A 13,971-nucleotide genomic window follows, 5' to 3' on the forward strand; every position below is an offset into this window, starting at 1 on the left:
TGGGAGAGGAAGTCCATGCACCAAAAGAATTATAAGAAAAAAAAAAAAAGAATTATAAGACCTCACCAGTCAGTATTGGCAAGAGTGCGGGGAGCATGGATGTGAATGAATTAGAAAGTGTTTGACCATTAGCATGAGATGGAAAAGTTGATTGAGCCCCATTTATCATTATGAGTTTACGTTCCTGAGATTCTAGGGTCAGTATGTGGCTTGAACATCTCTAAGCCCCATTTCCCTCAAAGTAATATGGGATCAATAATAGTATCACCTCAGCGGGTTACTATGAGGATTAGAAGAGATAGCCCCGGTAAAAACAGCATAATCCTCAGTATACAGGGAGAACTCAGGAAATGGTAGCCGATAATTGTTAACAGTTATCTTAGTCCACACCCAGGACTCTAGACAAGGCTGTTTTCACATAAATTGTTGCTTCTGGGAGAGCCGTGGAACTCCTTGAAGACACATGATATCTCTAAGGGGCATAATCTACTTCTGTTGATACTCTTAGCAACCCCAAAGCTGACAGCAGATGTCATTTGTGAACAGAGGCCAGGGCCTTAAAGGGGTGCTCCAGGTACTGGCCTTGTGCTGGCAACCTCTGCCCTGTTTTTACGTTTTGTCTGCAGTTGCTGCATTAAGAAGACCTGGACTTAATGAAATACTCAGTCCTGAATCTTTTCATGTTTCAAATTAACTTTAATGAGCAAACATGGAAAGATCAAGAGACCTGCAACTGGGACTTAGGGGGAACTTTGAAGCAGAAGCCAGGATGGGATAGATGCCCTCTGGAGACAGGCCAGCATTTGCTTTTGATTGCAGCGAACTCTCAGATCTTGTTCATCTGAGCAGCAAACAAGGGGCTCTGGTACCAGATACCCGAGACTTCACCTTTTGTAACACCTCTGTGCTCCTCATTCAACAAACGTGTTGAGTATCTGCTGTGAGCAAGAAACTTGCTCTCATGCATTTCTTCTGTGCATTGAGTAATACCAAGGTGAATAAGACACCATTAGTGCCCTCAAGGACTTTATATGCTGCTAGAGCAGTGGTTCTCAACCTCTGGCCCTTTAAATACAGTTCCTCATGTTGTGACCCAACCATAAAATTATTTTCGTTGCTACTTCATAACTGTAATGTTGCTACTGTTATGAATCGTAATGTAAATATCTGATAGGTAGGATGGTCTTAGGCGACCCCTGTGAAAGGGTCGTTCAACCACCAAAGGGGTCACGACCCACAGGTTGAGAACCGCTGTGCTAGAGGCAATAAGATGGACACTAATAGGCACATTAGGAGGGGGACTGAATGTTACAGCAGAGGTACAAAGTTCCAGGAACTGTTGCTTCTACCTTGGAGGGAGCCGAGGCTGCAATAAGCAGGAAGTTAGATGGGAGCTGCCCTTTTAGGAATAGTAGGATCTGGACAGGTAGAGGTGAGCAGTGATCTTTCAGATGGAGCACAGGATGAGCAAAGGCAGGGAAGTCTGGGGAACGTTCTGGAAATAGTGAGTTGTACCTCCCTGTCTTCAGTGTTTTCATGAAAAAAATCTCTTAATTTGAGTTCAGTTTCCTCCTGGGGCTAGTTCTGTTTACTCAGAATTATTGTGAAGAATGAATGATTTGTAATAGGAAAGTGTGTAGATTGTTGTGTGTGCTGGAATAATGGTAGTTTGGGTCTATCATGCCTGGTTCTGTTTCTTCACCTTACTCTAGTCCCTAAATGGTGAGAAATAGAGCTTTAGGAACTTGAGTGGGGGGGAGGGAACGGGGGGTGGGTGGGTGGGGAGGAGGCGCTGCATGTCAATACTGATGTTTAAATAAGGAAGTTAGGATTGCCACAGGCAGGCCCCAGCAGAGATATAGTTCTCTCCTGCCATAAAAGGGCCCTAATCCTCGATAGAACTGGTCCTGGACTAATTGTCACATTGTTCCTGTCCTTGTCACAGACTCCTGGATGCCATGGTCATCTTTCCCAAGTGTCCTGTCCCATCTACATCACCAAGATCTCTTCTTTCAAAGACATTGCTTTCATTGCTTCCCCAGTTTTCTGATTGAAGAAGAAGCTTGTCCAGAAAGCTTACGATCTCAGGAGCTTAAGAATTCATCAGACGGTTTTTTCCTTAGCAGAGTTGGTCTTCTGGACTTGTCTCAAGAGTGTTGGGTCTCATTTTGGAGCCATATATTGTCATTTTCTATTTTTGGTATTGAATTCAACAAATGTTTGAAACAAGATCTTAACTGTAATTCATCCTTTGGTCTCTGAGTACCAACAGTGGCTTCCAAGGCTAATAGTAAAACAGTGGCAAAACCCCAGTGTCATTCCAAGGTGGTGGTTGGGCGGGGGCAGCGGTGGCTGGAGCCTCTGTGTAAGACTTCCAAAGGGGAGGCCTGGAGTTGTGCTGCCAGCCTTGGTTCGTCACCCAGCTCTAGCCCATGGAAGAAGCTGAGGTTGACAAGAGATTGGAAACTGGGGCTTTCTTTGAAGAGAAGTGTCAGTGCCCTGTGTGCTCTCTGTTCCCCATCCCCACTGGCTTGAGGGAGGCATCAAGGTGCACTCCCCTCACCTAGAGCCAAGTGAGATGGCTTCAAGGGCGCTAGGTGGAAAGCAGGACGTGTGTTCTCTCGAGGGATGGAGAGGCTGTGTCTGGCTCTCACCTGAGAATCTAGTGGCAAGAGGCTCTCATGGGGCTGCGGCTGCCTGGTGCAGAGCGGGGAGAGGTGGCCCCATGGTGGGGAGGTGCAGGCTCATGACAGAGGACAATGGCGGTTGTCTCCAGCGTCTGCATACGAACCCTGTGGAAGCCAGCAGGACAGAGCTTCTTCTAAGGTTCTTCCCCCAGAAGAACCCCTGGGGGGTGAAGGAACCTAAGGGTGGGGAGGAGGGGTCAAAGGTGGCCATCTGGAGGAGGGGCATTGCTGACATGGAGGTCACCTCAGTTTGCTCAAAAGACCATGAGAAGACAGGAATTGAGACATGAGTATAAACAACTTTTTTTGGAGATTTCTAGTAAAGGGAAGTAGGGCAATAGGGTAGTATGCAGAGCACTTAGCACAGTGCCAAGCACATAGAAAGGGCTCAATAAATGTTGGCCGAAGGAGGACTTGATGACTCCTGGGTTGTGCTCAGTAAATGTTGGCCTTCTGAATACATGTGAACAGGAAGAGCTGTAGGCATAGGGACTGGTCAGGAAGGGCTTCTAGGAGCCTTTTCTTTTGAGTCCTAAATGATGGCGTTAGAGGAGGAGCATAGGGGTGAGAGGATGTTTCAGGCATGAGCCAAGGCACCAAGATGGGGAGGAGTTTGGTGGAGGGCAGCATGCCTGCCAGGCCCCAGAGCCTTTGGGGGAGCAAACCAGATTTGAATAGAGACAGCTGGTGACAAGACTGACAGAAGACCTTGAGTGCTAGACTGTGGCATTTATTTTGGGTCTGATAATTCAGTAGGGAGCCGGAGATCTTGAGCCATCAGGGACATAATGGGAATATAGCATTCATTGTATTTTTCAGGCTATGTGCTGTGTTTCTCTTCCAAGCGTTGAAGTTGAGCAGGTTATAACTCGTGCTCCAGACAATCTAATGAGAAGCACATGTTTTTATACTAACCCCAACCTTCAGTTTCTTCCCTGAGTTAGGACAATCCTGGGAATAAAATTCTGAGGATAAAGATTGATAGGAAATTGGAACTCACGTTAGGAACTTAAGGAGGGGTAGGGCAAAGGGGGGTCTCCTGAGTGAGGTCATTGGATGCTGGCTTGAAAACAGACTGTTTCTGCAGAAATCCAGGCACCGCTCTCTCAGCTGGCTATTAGGAGCAGGCTTTCACATCTCAGGCCTGTAAGCCTGAACAATGCCTCTCTCATTTCCACAAATCAGGGTGGCAAAATAGTCACCCGGCTGGATATTTTAGAGTTCGGGTGATTCATCTGGTCACATATAGTATTGAGATTCTGACCAGTCTGGTTACCCAAGGAGATGAGTGGTGAGTGTGGGTCCGAGAGAGCAAGCACCAGGCTTTGGCCCAGCGGGACCTGGGTTTGAATTCCCCTCTTTCACCTCCTGGCTATGTGACCTTTGACAAGTCCCTGAACCTTGATTACTTACCTGACAAATGGGGGTGATAGCTCCGGAGTTTGTTGCATAAGAAGAATGTCTATTATTGCCATTCATTCTATAAATGTCATCCAGTTCTGGCTAGTTAATAAATTCTGGGTAATTGGAGAACTATGGGGGAGAAGCAGCAGGTCACCCCAGATTACAGTCCACTCTTTGGTAATCCTGATTTGGTTACATGTTCCAGTTTATAAGGAAAACTCTTAACAGGAGATTGCAGCCATTTCTGAATTCTTTTGATTATTAGATTATGACTCAATATCCTTTTTGATCCTGGGGCTATTTACACAGAGCAATTGGGCAAGTACATAGCTGGAGGGAATGAGTAGGCAATGAAAATGTTAACCAGTGACTTTGGGCTCTATCTGCACTCAGAACTATAGCTTTCTATTAGGTTACCAACTGCTGGCTGGGATGATGGAGACACCAGCCTTGCTTGCCCCATTCCACCGTGGAAAAGATTCTGGGCCAGCTATACTTAGGCAGCCATAGAAATTCAACATGGCCCGTGAGGAGGGTGGGCCTGACCAGGAATGAAAGGTATTGTCCTAATTACATTGCCAGGGTGGCAAATAAGCCTTTTGTTCCAGAAACTTGGATCTTCCTTATCTCTCAGGAGGGTGGACAGCTCTCTTTTTGTTCCGAAAATGTGGGCCCTGCCTGGTGGTACAGAAACTATTGCAGCAGAACGGGTCAGGATGGACCCTTTGTTTAGAAAGTGAGAGAGCCAGGAGCCTTAGATGAAATCCCAAGGATTGAGACAAGCACGAGACTCAGGGTTTATCTGATGCAATTACTCCCCTGAGCAGGACTAAAGAGGGGACAGCAGGGGTCTGATAGGATTGAGTGGAGAGACAAGGTCCCAGGGCCATGCAAGGAGCACGTGTCTGAGGTCTCACGGAGTGATGAGGAGGGTGGTGGCTTAGAGCGGCCTCCTCCTGCAGCCCCTGCTGGTGTGAGCAGGGACTAGGCTGGGGCAGCCCGTTTACCCCCTGGGCTGCAGCACCAGAGATGGAGCGTCACCCCCCACTTGGAGCTAGAGGAGAGGGACATCATTGCTGTATCAACAGCAAGCACTCTCTCGCATGCCTGCCTTCTTTCTGAGTGGCTTGAGCAGAAATGTTTGGAGGTGAGGAGTCTGAGATCCAGGGGTCAGTAGAGTTGGTTCCTTCTGCGGCTGTAAGGGAATCTGTTCCATTGCCTCTCCCCGAGCTTCTGGCCGTTGGCTGTTAATCCTTGGCATTCCTTGGCTTCCAGAAGCATCACCAAATCTCTGCATCTTCAAGTGCTGTTCTCCCTGTGTCTTCCCAGATTTCCTCTTTTTAGAAGGATGTGAGTCAGATTGGATTAGAAATCTACCCTACTCCAGTATGCCTCATCTTAACGTAGATAATTACAACTATAATGCCCCTATTTCAAATAAGGTCTGATTCTGAGGTGCTGGAGGCTAGGACTTAACATATAAACGGACGGTACAATTCAACCCATACCAAGGACGATCCACACAAGCAGGGTCCGCTGACACACATGGTTAAAGAAAAGCACCCCAAGAATGTACCATCGAAGAATCCAAACAAGGCTCTTTACCTCACTCACACTCAATTTCCCCAGCTGTCACAGGGAAGGCGCCTCCTTCACCTAACAGGGCTGGTTTGAGGGTCAGAGAAGATAATGTAGAGAAAGCTCAGCAAACTAAAAACATGAATTTTCATTTTTATTACATTATTTCATTAATTAAAAAGATAACGCCCATCTACTGAAGGCTGTGCTAAACTCTATCACATTCCGTTCTCACCATAACCCTACGTGGTGAATATCCTCATTTGATGGGTAGGGAGACAAAGATTAGATAGGTTCAGTTATTTGACAGATGGGCTCATAAGTGGCAAAGCTAGAACTGAAATTTTCGTCTGTCAAGGCCCAAAGTCTGAGCCTTGTTCTGAATTTCTCTGGTATTAGAGCTGAGTTCTGGGCAGCAGTGAGGCTGAGGAAACGGCAAAAGAAAGAGGTTATGCTTTATACTAAGGAGGAAACACCAATCTATTGAGCCCAGTAGATGGAGATTTAGTGTAAAAGCAAGTAAGCATGGTGTTAGAGGATGGGGGGGAAAGAGAAATAAAAATATGAATAAAACCTAGTCCAGTGGTTGGCAAACTGCGGCTCTTTGGCCCCTTGACTGTGGCTCTTCCACAAAATACCACATGCAAGCGCGCACGTACAGTGCGATTGAAACTTCGTGGCCCATGCGCACAAGTCAGTATTTTGTGGAAGAGTCACACTCAAGGAGCCAAAGAGCCGCATGTGGCTCGCAAGCCCCAGTTTGCCAACCACTGACTAGTCCATGTCCTGGAGCAGGTGTGAAAGCAAATAACAGATATGGAGGGAAGGAGTCTCTGACCCTAAGCGAGCTTGGGGAGGGGGCTCAGAAAGGGAGCAGAGGCGATAGGGGGCAGGTGACTTTGACCTGACTTGGAATGTGCCCAGGGTATGGACTGTGCTTTGAATCCCAACTCCCATAAGTTGTGTAGCCTTGAACAAGTTACTTACAATCTGGAAAACTTCATTTTTTAAACTGCAAAATGGAAATTTTTGCTTGCCTTCTGAATAGCCACCTGCCTCTTCTTTCTCCCTAAAGGACCCTGTTTTTTGTTTTGCTAGTTACCCGCCCTCCCCTCCCCTCCCTCCCCCCCCCCCCCCCGCCTTGTGTATCAGAGGAGGTTGGCCTGGGCACCGGCCATGTTTGCAGGGACCGAAGCAGGCTGACCCCACTGGTGGTTGGTTCCCTTGCTGTTGATGGGGCTGCACTACCTCTGGAGTGCTTAAGTGGGAGAATAAATGTCCTAGTGCTTAAGCCAGTGGGATCAGAGTTTTCTATTTGCAGCCAAAAACATCCAAAATGACTTATTACCTGATAGATTTGTGTGGAATAAATGAGATATTCCTATAAAGAGTTTAGCACCGTGAAATGTTAACAATTATCATTTATAGGATACTTTATTATAGAATTATATAGGGCTTTCTTCTTTACTAATATGTATCATGTTTCTCCAAATACGTATGAGAACATTTTTGGCCAGAATGCAAGCTTCTGCTTCGTTGCTGCCCAACTCAGTTGTCAAGAAAAATGCATAGTAGGTATTTAATATCTATTTCATAGTATGTGTGTGTGTGTGTGTGTGTGTGTACACACACACACACATATATATTTCCCCCAAGTGTAACTCTGATGGGCGATCTAACCCAATAGCCCTTGTGAGTTGGTTGGAGACTGTGACCCAAGAAAAATGTTTCATTTTGCCACTGAAAGTGAGTTCCAGGAGAATGTACTCTAAATCGTTTGAAAAAGGGAACAATGGCAGACCTTTCCAAAACCGGGAGGCGCCAGAATCCCAGGCTCTCGGGGCTGGAAGGACCTGGGAACCACCTGGCCCATCGTCTTCATTTCCCAGCTGAGCCCAGAGGCTGCCTCATGGTCAGGCAGCCAGAGGCCAGGCCAGGCCTGGAGCACAGTCTCTTGACTCCTGCTTCAACCCCTTTCCCTTTTGTCATTACTTTCTTCACAGTCACCTTCCCTGCCAACCTCTCCCCAGAGGTTGGGCTGCCGGGAATCCATGGGAATGTGTGGGAATCCATGAGAATTTGTGGGAATCTACTTCCTACCAAGGTCGTCCTGCAGAGTCGCTGCCAGGGACCAGGTGGCCTGGCATGAGATCTGAGACTCGGCATCCTTTGTTGACTGCAAACATCATCCCTGAAGGGTCACGAAGGGCCAGGTGTGGGGAAGAGGCCTCTCCCTGTCTAACCACTGACCACTGTCTAGTGTGCAGGACTGGTGAAAGGGCACCATCCAGGTCAGTGCAAAGGAGAGCACAGCACCTGCGGGCTGAGTGGCACTGTCCATCCCAGGGAGCTCTTGAAAGACTTCTAGTCTGCTCTAGGCTGGCTCTGCACATGGCCTCCCCTCCCCCTCCCCCACCCACCCACCACATTCACAGCTTTGTCCATACCATTGTCCATACCTAGATGCTCCTACCTGTTATCATCTGCTCCCCATCCCCAGGTTGTTGGCCAGTGCAATTGAAATTTCAGTGCAAATATTTACTCCTCCATCAGAATTAACCCCACACTCCTCTATATTCCCACCATACTTGGTCTATTCCATCATCATAAAATTTAATCCAAGATGGCTTTAGTAGGGTCTTTTCTGTTAGATCTGTGTTTCCCAAACTTTAAATGCATACTAATCACCTAGGGATCTTGGTAAAACAGATTTAGATTTAATTGGTCTAGCTTGGGGCCTGGGAGTCTGTATTTCTAACAAGCTTCCCAGTGATACTGACACTGCTGGCCTATGGGCCACACTTTGAATAGCAAAATATTAATATAATTGGAGAGGGGCATAAGTACTATATAAATGAACTAAAGTCAAACAGAGCTAAGTAGGGGCCTGCTATGTGCTGCCCGGGGCTGACTAGAGATGCAAGCAGACCACAGGGAGCTTCCGGGACAAAGAAAATTCCTGTAAAGATTGATTAACAGTCCAGCTGGAGTGACTCAGTGATTGAGCATCGACCTATGAACCAGGAGGTCACGGTTCGATTCCCAGTCAGGGCACATGCCCAGGTTGCGGGCTCAGTCCCCATTGTGGGGCATGCAGATGGCAGCCTGTCAATGATTCTCTCTCATCATTGATGTTTCTATCTCTCTCTCCCTCTCCCTTCCTCTCTGAAGTCATTCATATATATATATAGCTACTCATCCATACTTTTTATTTACCCATTCCATAAAGGGAAACAGACCAGAAAATATACCTTATAAAGGTTAAAGTTAATCCCAACGTTTTGTTCCATTCTCTATTTCCCCATACAAGCAGTCTTCCATAGAAACTATAAGCAGATATAAAAGCTCAGCCTGTAGGAACAGTTAGGGTGTCTCTTCCTTCTCTTGTAAGGAGAGTCGGCCACTCTGTCGGTGGAGTGGCTTTTCTTGCTTATCCTCTCTGCTCTAGAAACTTGCTTCCACTCTAACCTCTTGTCTGCCTGGCTCACATCTTGAATTCTCTCCTGCTTGAAGCCAAGAACACTCTTGGCTCAGGGCCGGATTCTCCCCTAGGCACTCACCCCTCCAGCATCGGTACTGCTTTTGAGTTGCCTGAGGGCAGGTGCCATGTCTTATTCACCTTTTCAGCACCACCTTATAGCATAATGTCTGGCTGATTATAGGTGGTTAACACACATTTGTTGAAGTGGCCAAGTTCCTGTTGTTTCCTTTAAATGTGAATATGTGACCTGGGCAGGGTTAGAAAACTGTTGTGGCTGGGATGGCAGAAAGTGAGGTGGTGCAGAACTTGGGGGTCCCAGGAAGGCAGGATAAATCCTGAGTTGAACCAAGACCTCAGCGTTACAGATCCAGAAACTCAATTTTATCAGTCTCTTTAGGTTCTGAAGGACTGATGGGCACTAACACCTAAACCAGAAGGACAATTTACTCACTAATATTAGCAACCATGTCTTCCCAGTGACTGAGTTGCTCCTGCCTGCTGATGAGATACCCCGGCCAACCACCCACCCTCCCCCGCCAGCGCCCCACCCCCGCCCCTTTTGCTGGGATCGAAGTAGCTAGGGATAATTTAGCTCAGAACATTGACTCCGAACACAGATGACTAAAGGAACGTGTGGGGAGAATAAAGCAGATAAAGGAAAAGCTTGAGAAATTGTCCCTGTTCCAAAAAGATTTCACTCCTGTAACAGAGTACTCATTTTCTCCCAAATAGTCTTTCTCCTTGGATGGCACTGGATAAAGCAGTGGTTCTCAATCTTCTGGCCCTTTAAATACAGTTCCTCATGTTGTGACCCAACCATAAAATTATTTTCGTTGCTACTTCATAACTGTAATGTTGCTACTGTTATGGATCGTAATGTAAATATCTGATATGCAGGATATGATAATGACCCTGTGAAAGGGTCGTTCGACCGCCAAAGGGGTCACGACCCACAGGTTGAGAACCGCTGGGATAAAGACAGATAAAGTCTGTGTTTCCAGACTCCATGTTGACCAGCCACTCCTCCTTCAGCCAACACATCCTTCCACCAGGAAGCCCAGCTTCAACATAACTGATTCGCTCACAGCTCTTTCTAGCAGCATCTAGTCTTGAGGACACACGCAAGTGGGCATTTTCATGCCAGGCAGCGTGTGTGTGGCACCTAGACTCTCTTAGGGTGGGGATGCTTCTGCAGAAACTATTCCATTTATTTGATGCTGACTCTCCATGTCCCCCAATTCTGCGGACCTCTTATTTGGCTTCTTCTCTTGACAGTACCACTGAGGCATTGGGCAGAGTGGGACAGATTGAGAGCTAGTCAGTGGGCCCGCCAGGAAGCTGGGCTCTCTGCAGCCTGGGAGCTGGCTGAGAAGGGGGCTCACAGCCTTGGTCCACTTACGTGTTTGCCTTATGCTGACTGAGCTGGGGTTTTCTTGTGCCTCTCGTGGACAGCCAGCTTGTGACTCTCAGCGTCCCAACTAAGCCACCAGCCATGTGACATCCTGTGAGTCACTTCTCTCTGGACTTTAGTTTCAAATAGGCCCTATGGTCTCATCCAGCCCTAAGATGACCAACTCAAAGTAATCTATATTTATAACCTGCTTTAAAATACAACATATTATGGAATCCCACAATTCCATGTTTATCTATGAGGAGAATGAATCTTGGAGAAGATAAACACCTCATCTTGAATCATCCACCTAGCAAACTAGGCAAACTAGGTCTCAAACACAGATCAAACGTTTCATTTTCTTAATACTGATGGATGATGTTTCCTGGGACCTGAATAAGGAGGATTTTTTTTTTCTTTTTCTTTTTCTTTTTTTTTTTACTTATCCGGCTCCTTTGCTTTCTTTTCCTTGCCTCTCCCATTTCAGGAGCCGAGCTGATTTTACCCTCTTTGCCTTCTTTCTGTTGAGTTCCCCGTGTTCTCTTTCAGTCTTCATCTCTCCTTCTCCCCTCCACCTTCTCCCTCCCCTATTCATCCCTCTCTTAGCCTCCTCCTCCCTCCCTGCCCCCTTTCTCCGTGTGCATGCCAACCTCTCTTGGTAAATATTGCTGGGTTCTGCTTTGTAAAGATGTCTCCCCACATTCTTGGGTGAATCTGTGGGTCAGTGAGGGCAGGAGGATGGTGTCCAGGTACAGCCGAAGGATCAGGGTGCTGTTTCCTAGTCTAGTGCAGTGGCTTCAAGCATCAGCTAAAGGATGGCTGGCCTACATTGGAATCACCAGGGGTGGGAGACATGTATGATTCCAGATGCAGAGACTTTATTCATTAGGGTCAGGGTGAAAACGTAGTACTCCGTATTTTAAAAAAGCTCTTCTGAGGTGATTATGATGAGTGGCAAGGTTCATACTTGTGCCCACAAGGTCCGCCCCTAGTGGTGAGCCAGTGAGTGGCCAAGTGTCCACAGGAGTACCAAGAGGGTCGCCTAAGGTAGAGGTCTTTCTTGTAGGTCATGGAACATCAGCTAGTGAGTTTGGCATCTGCTCCCTCCACATTCTAGGACCTAGGTGGATGCCCCATCAGTGATACCTCCAGCGCAATAGGGGGAGCTCTTGCTTCTGCCATATTTGTGCAAGCAGAGTATTCTTATCTGCATTCCATCTATTTTTGGGTATCAGTCCCCAAGCCAGAGATGTGTCCATTCCTTTCACCCTTTTAGATGACACTTCCTTTTCTGAAACAGTTGTCACCCCTGTTATTGGCTGGAAATGAGAAGAGAAGAGCAATTTCCACTCAATTCTCTCTTAATTGAATGAGTTTCCTAATTAAATTAAATTCCTAATTAAATTAGGATCCTAATTAAATGCCAGGACTTCCCCACATGAGATCTCTGGGGGACACACATGCAGAACTTGGTAGAATCTTTGAGGCCATCTAGTCTACCTGTACCAATGAATCCACTCTGCCTATTGCCGAAAGGTAAACAATGTTTGCAGATAAGCTCTGGGCTGCATCCTCACCAAGCTTTTTGCTGGATTCACACTCTGCCCTTGGTTTACACCAAGTGCCCTCAATGGGGGCAATATCGCCCCCAAGAGGGTAAAAATATTGTGATTTTAGGTATTACAATGGTTCCAGGAGGCCATAGGAAATAAAATATACAGTATAGCTGTGATATTAAATTTTCTTGGGGACATTTGTAATAGTGTCAACAATAAAAATAGTTAAAAATGTTTTCATGCAGGGAAGGTGGTAAGGGAACACATGTTGAAAAAGTTTCTTAGAGGGGACAAAAACTAGAAAAGGGTTGAGAAACACTGATTTATGCAAAGGGCTCTGCGCCTGTGGCTGAGAAGTTAAAATTATGCCAAGTCATCCACATCCTTTCATTCTGCATCTCCTGTGTCCAAGGACGAAGAAGTCGGAGATAAAATTCTCCTCTAACTGCATAGCTCTGATCATTTGTTCCACTCACATAGCTTTAGCTCCGAGCATTAGTGGCCTTGCATCATTTGTATGGATCTGTTCCATCTTCATAACTAACTATAAAACATTTTTGGATAGAGACCATGTGCTCATTTGACAGTTCATTAATTTATCCACTCATCTATCAAACATTCATTGAACACCTCTAGGCATGAGGCTAGATTCTGAAGGGACAAAGAATGCAGGATATGGTCTCCGACTTGAAAGACTTCCCAGTACGTAAAGAATGGTGGAGCAGTGTGTCAGGCATAACAATAGAGATGTGTATAAGTTGCATAGAGAGGATCTTTCCCATTTGGGAGGAGGCAGTGCTTGAGCAGAGCCTTGAAGGAAAAAGGAGTTCCCCAGGTAAAGAACGTGGAATAGGAAGAACATTCCAGAAAAGCTTCCAATATTCCTGGAGATGGTACAGGTGGGAGGGGACTAGGAATGAGGTCAGGCTAAAGCAAAAGGCGCCTTCAAGCTTATTCTCATGACATGGATTTTACCCATAAAGCAGTGTGATGCCACTGGGGGATTTAGGTTAGCCAGTCGCATAATTAACTCTTTTGACTGCAATGTGGATACGAACAGGTGAGGACTGGAGCCTGGTTAACAGATGTTGCAACAATGCAGAGTTGGTGATGCCTGGATGAGGGTAGTGGGTGGGTTTTGGGAATCCAGAGAACTTGTTGAGGATGTGGGGGTGAGTAAAAATTGGTACCACCACTTTGAAGGGAGATTCATCACTATCTGTTAAAACCCCCCAAAAGGGAATAGTCTGTGATTCAGAAATGTCAATTGTGGTTACCTACCCTAAAGAAGAATATTTGTTCAGCGTTGTTTGTTTAAAAGAATCAGACCAACATGTTCATTGGTAAAGAACTAGATGAAGAATATGACATTAAAAGGAATGAGCAGCACCTCTCTGTAGCAAAATGGTTCTATCTCCAACACATTCTATGACTGAGTTGAAAAATTGTAGAATGATACGTATAAGTATTGACATCTGAAAGAAAACTCATTTTGGCATATGAAGAGCCCCTTTGCAAATAGCTGCTTTTCCACTTTCTCACCCTACAGTGGACTTGTTAGGCATGGTCTCACGTACCCACACAGCACTTCTACTGCTTTCTTATTTCCTTAAAAAAACTACTTAATATCAAATAGATACAAAATAGCATGGAACTCTTGGGGGTCACCATTTGCCTGAACTTTGTTTATAGTTTACATATGTGTTCACATCGTTCAGTTTTGTGTGTGTGTTTTTGAACTTATTCTTCTTTCACTTAGAGTTATATTTCTGAGGTTCCATGTTTGTATTAGAGTTCTGCAGAGAAATAGAACGGAAAGATCTATGGAAAGGAGACCTATTCTGAGGAGATGGTTTCTGTGATTACGGAGACAGA

The sequence above is a fragment of the Myotis nattereri genome, assembly GCF_964212035.1.
Source record: "Myotis nattereri genome assembly, chromosome: 18".
Taxonomy (NCBI): domain Eukaryota; kingdom Metazoa; phylum Chordata; class Mammalia; order Chiroptera; family Vespertilionidae; genus Myotis; species Myotis nattereri.